Below are 6,000 nucleotides of genomic sequence, written 5' to 3' on the forward strand. Positions count from 1 at the left end.
TCACCTAACTCATGAACGTTAGGTGAGAAATCATAGTCGAGGTCCCTCTTGTACTGTAACAATGTCAGAAAGCTGCTCTTTGAAAGTTGGTGTATGCTTAGAAAATGCACATTTATTTTAATTTTTAATGGAAATAAGAAGGTGAGTTCACTGGAGAAAAAAATATTTAAAAAAATCATTACGGAGCCAAAATAAAATTGGAAGATTAATATTCTGTGTTTATAGGAGAGATCCTTGAGTTAAGATAATATAATGGTCTGCATCCTAACTGCTAATTTGAGTTACCTGAGGAGTTTTAAGAAATATGAATGTCCAAATTTCTCCCGCAGTGATTCTAATAAGCGTTTGAGATTACGAACTACTGAGATAGAGGAATAAGGTTTTGCTATACTTGAGATTCCATTTCTAGTTGTCTTTTGTTACTGGTAAGCATATTTACTTTTTCCTCACCATGACTCCATAGCTGGAATCTGAAAACAGAACTTCCAAGAAAGGATAATGCTCCCTGATGCTACAACATGGCAGTTTAAGCCTGAAGGAGTCAGCCAATCAGCAACATCGCGCGTTTATGAACCCACTGAAAATGAATTCAGTTTGCATTTCTTTGATAGAGTTCTTACAAATAAAGTGAAAAGGTTTGGACCAAAAGTAAAACAATTGTAAGGAAAAAAGATGGGATCCTTCTTCCCACTGAGAGACTCGCTCTCTCTGTGGCTCTTTTCTGATCAAATGATATAACATTTTGTGCTTTCTTAAATAACCATGACATTTCACACCAAGGTTGATGAATCCTATAAATAGACTGCCTAAGCATGTCATGTCCCTGCTTGAAACCCTTTATTATTTTCAACACCATTCAGGAGAAAGCTCCAATTCCATGACACGGCAAAAAACAACAACAAAAAGTTCTTATCTGCCCAATAGAATGTTTCTATTCCCTATGCCCATCGTATCCACGCTAGACTTACTACGGTTCCCAAATTCAGTAAGTTGTTTTCTGTATCCGTATCTTTGCTCACTTTACTGCTTCCAGCTATAAAGCAGCTCTTCCCAAGCCCGCCAACCCTCCACAAAGCCATCTCTCTGTTCAGATTTTCAAAAATCTTCCCACGCTCTTCTTTCAAGACACTCCTCTATCAAAACAATCCCGTCTTGCGCATAGAATTGACCACTTCTTCTGTATTTTCATCAAAGTCTATGCGTCATTCTATAACAGCAGTTCTAAAAATGCTACGCATTTAGATCAGCATTTCTCAAAGCTGGCACTATTGATGTTTTGGGCCAGATAATTCTTTGTTGTAGGATGCCATAACAGCATTGTAGGATATTTAACAGCATCCTTGGCTTCTACCCATTATATACCAGGAATAGTTCCCCCACAAGTCGTGACATCCCAAAATATCTTCAGACATTGCCAAATGTCTCCTAGGGGGCAAAATCTCTCTTTGGATGCACATCTTTGTTCTTTCCTAGTAAATCTCTAAGCTTCATGAAAGGAAGAGTATTATATTTGTCTTTGTATTTAGGAGCTGCTAGAGTGCCAGATCCACTGCAGATTTTCAAGTAATGTTTGTTAAATGAATGATTACCTTGCTACAAAGGGGATAGTGCCATATCATCAAAATGTAGAAAATTAAGTGTGTCAACATTTAGTCCTCAAGATAATGCTTTACTGTTTAAACATTCCATCATTAATTAAACTTTTCAATTTCATCTAAACATCAATCAAACTAAAATCATCAAATCAATCTACCCATCACTAGAAATAATGTATATTTATTTTTGTATGTTTTTAATACAAAAGAAAATGGGACTTGGGGTCTAGAAATTGATTTGAAATTGTACCCACATATATAAAACTCACATTAAAAATTGCTTGAATTTAGTGAGTTCCTTGGTTCAGTTTTTTTTAAGTCTCACTAGTATTTTTATGTTCTATAAGTAGCTTTAATTAATTGGTTCACTTTTTAAAACAAGGTTCAGCTGTACTTTTTATGCCCTGTAAATAACTTTGATTTTTATAAACTAAAAAAAGTAAAACAATACAATCTTCTACTAAGTGTCCTTTACACTTCACTGACAGTGATGGCACACATTTTAATAGAATTGATAAATAATTTTAGAAAATAGAAACATATTACCTTACTTTTAAATATTTATTCAATAGGTTTCTAATTAGAATTGCTCTGCCAAAATTCAAATACATGAGCACAAATACATAATACACAAATGCACAAAAGTTTTTTAAATGTGTGTACTCTATGGATAACAATTTTAAATCTCTAAAAGATGAGTAGTTTTTAAAAATTATTCAATTATTATAACTTATTACATGAAAATTGTGATAAATTACATTTGAAATATAAAGAAAAGTTGGTCACAAATTCTTTCCAATTCCATAATATTATATAAAGAAAAATGATTTAATTTCAAAGTACAATTCATGTAATATAAACAAGATTTATATTCTATCATGTAATGATGGTGTGTTCAACTGAGAGAGAGTGTAGTTGTAACTCTGGCTTTTCTCAGATAAGCACATATGAGCAAATATCATACTTTAAATTCTAATGGATAACAATGAGTGGTCTTCAGTCTCTCTTACTTTTTGAATGGTGAAATTTTAGATTCAAGAACTTACAATGTTAGTGAAAGGTTCAAGTTAATCTCATTTTATAGAGAATCCTAAGTTTACAAACAAAGCCACTGACAGTTTCATTTGGCCTCAGGTAACTTTTAATCAAACTAAATATATTTTTGAATTCAGCATCTCTATTTTTCACAGATACAAAAATAGAAATAACAAAATCATTATATTGGTATAACTTTAACTTTACTATTCTTGTGGCTTAGCCACTTTACAAAACTTTGGTTTCATAATTTTTTAAATATTTTTATCACTTTCCAAGAAAAAATCCATAAAGCTCCATGTATATAATTTTGTTTTTTTAAATGTATTTCTTGATGTTCTAGGATATCTTATTGTGACTTCCAGAAAATTAAAATGTAAACCAAGGGATTGGTAAACTACAGCTGGCAAGCCAAATTCTGCCCATCACCTATTTTTGTATGGTCTATGTGCTAAAAATTGTTTTCACATTTTTCAAATGGTTGAAAAAAATCAAAGGAAGAATAACCTTGCATGAAAAGTGAAAATTACATGAAATTCAAAGTATAGTATCTATAAATGAAATGTTATTGGAACACAGCTTATCTGTGTTTAAGTTTTCTTTGGCTGCTTTTGAGATACAGTAGCGTACTTTAGTAACCATAACAGACACCAACAAAACCTAAGATATTTGCGATCTGGCCCTTTACAGAAAAGTTTGCTGACCCTGCTATAAACAATTAGACTATGACTATAAACCACACAACATATAAATCTGGGGGACAGGACACAATATATTTCTAAGGAAATTCATTTCAGCAAATATTGTCTTTCAGTACTCTCTCATTGATATATTCTTTTGTAAGCCTTGATAAAGGCCATTGTCCGTTAGCAATAAAATACCATGATGTTCATTCAAACTGGTGGAATTGATCAGCTGCTTTTTTAAGGTGTACCTTTCTTTACCTCATCATTCAAGTCTTGAGAGTTTGAAATTCCTATAATTTCCCACTTGAAATCAACTTAGACATCTAATAATAATCAGCAGTGACTCTGAATCTGTAAAATTCAGTCTAGTGCTTTACTTTATCATGTCTTGGTAGAGCTGTTGTGTCTGGCTTCCAGCTACACCATTTTATAATGAAGACAAACACAGCAAACCAGATCAAGCTTAATTAATAGCCTTGACCTACTTTACATTCCAGCTTAAATACAGAAAGAAAATAAAGCACAAATTAGGTAAATTAACCAAAAAGATGAATTCCTTGCAAGCAAACATTTCTGAATGATACAAAAGATGATCATTCTCTACTCACGAACTTAATGTTATTCAGGCTGCTGAAAAAAGCTATGAAAACATGTATCTTTAGCCATTTACTGTTTGATATCATAACTGAATAGATTACAATCTGAGCATCTGCTCACAATTCAGTGGTTCAAAAGTTACGTTTAAAATAAGGAGTCCTTGCAAAAAAAAAAAAAAAAAAATTCAGTGGTTTATTACCTCTGCATTATGGGCCCTTTTAAGGGGAAAATAAGCTTTAAATGTCTTGAAAGAAATGTAGAATCTTCCCTTAGTTCCCAGAATCATGAAAAACAAGTGAGAGAGAAACAAAGAAATGTAGAATTTGCTGTAATATCTACCATGATCTTGTTACTATATTACATGGCTATTAACAATAATGATAACTTTGCGTGTTTTTTTGAGGTTGTTTCTGAAAAATCTGTAAAATGAAAATATATACAACACATTTTTAGATTTTTATATTTACCTAAGTATTATAATAGTAAAGAAAAATAAAAACTTACACAGGGAAACTTAAAAATACAAAACTAGGTGCAGTTATTCAAATGGAAGTTCTGAAATGTGTCACATAAGGGAAAGCTAGTGACTGAAAAATAACATCATAAAGAGAGATTTTCAATTATGTATTAAGAGAAATATTAGATGTCTAACTAAATTCAACCTCTTCGTTATTGCTACCAAATTTATTTAAACTGACAGTTTAGCGCTGTTTTTGATTTTCCTTTTTATTTGACCCTTCAAGTGAATTATAAGAACCAATTCAAAGGAGCAAAATGAATAATGTCATAACCCTGAAAACCCAAAAGATCAGTATCTCAGATACACAAACACGGTCTCTTCCTTAACACCAAAAAGTAACTGGTTTTTCCAAAGGCAAAATGGAAGAAGCCATTGGAATGGAAGGAGCCTTAGAGATCACCCAAGAAATGGAAATCACAATGTTTCCCCTTATTCATAAATAACTTCTCCCAGGTTATGGGAGATTCCATGTCAATTTTAACAATACTAGGCTAATCATTAGAATAATTTTTATTTAAAAGAAAATCACACCATAATCATTTTCAATTATCATATCATCATTGTAATTAGAGATGATGCCACACATATCCAGCCAGCTTCTCTGGTGCAATAGAACCCTGATAAGAAATCTAAAATATACACTGTTTGCTTCCATTCATGGAGCATGTGTGGGCTGTAGCCTGCTGGCAAAGTCTGTGGTTGGAATTCATGTCTGAAACACAATGGTGTGGTAAATCCTGCACAACTTTTGACCTCAAGCCTCAACCTCAAGATTGAAGAAACTGCCAAAAGACTCGGTCCTTTCTCCAAATATAATACAAATATTTGGGATAAATTGAAGTTTACAAAATACAATTTTGTTTCTATCTTCCTGCACCCAAATAGGGGAAGATGTTTGTAACCTCCTTTTGCTATATTTAAGATACTTCCCAGGCCAAACTTTAACCATCACTGGAACCACAACAACTCTAGGAGTTTTACTGGACGTTGTCTTGTGTGTTAAAGAGAAAACGTTATTAAATTAAACTGAATCTTCCATGCTTAGTAAAAAGGCAGCATTTTTAGTCACTTCCGGTGGCTTCAGTGATGGGCACTTACCCCAGTCCCTGGTTCTGTGGAGTCAGCTGTCCTCCATGTGCTAGGTTCTGCTGCATGTGGCTGAGTGTTCAAATGCCAGACCTTACCAAACTTTTTCAGAAAAGAGTCAAGCCTTCAAATAGGAGAAGAGCTGGTCTTTTTGAAATGTCTTTAAAAAAAAAAAAAGAAAGAAAGAAAAAACTGAATTTTAGACAAGCAAATGCTTCCACAGGTCTCACAAGGTTTTATAAAACCAGTCATCACCACCATGAAACCTGAGCTCATCTTTTAGGGACCTTTGTTTCCTTCTATTTCTCTTTGTTTTCATTTCATTCCTTTCCTCTTTTTTTTCCCCCTACCTGTGTTTGATCTTGTATTTTATGCTGTACAGATGTCGTGAGTGGTATATGTGAAGTGAGCTATCATCAGCCTGATGAGGGAAAGCCTGCTGAAAAAAATCATAAAGAAACAAGGCCTGGGATTGGAAGGG

General features: G+C 33.2%; 1 protein-coding gene across 1 annotated transcript in view; it reads right to left on the reverse strand.

The window, feature by feature from the left end:
* The window catches only part of ZPLD1 (zona pellucida like domain containing 1), a 60,809-nt gene extending 55,130 nt beyond the window's left edge, over positions 1-5,679 (reverse strand). Inside the window, exon 1 of the mRNA XM_015445343.4 lies at positions 5,532-5,679. The gene's annotated coding sequence lies outside the window, so the exon portion shown is untranslated. The remainder of the gene's footprint in view (positions 1-5,531) is intronic.
* Positions 5,680-6,000: the final 321 nt, after the last annotated feature.

Source organism: Macaca fascicularis, chromosome 2 (assembly GCF_037993035.2).
Source record: "Macaca fascicularis isolate 582-1 chromosome 2, T2T-MFA8v1.1".
NCBI lineage: Eukaryota > Metazoa > Chordata > Mammalia > Primates > Cercopithecidae > Macaca > Macaca fascicularis.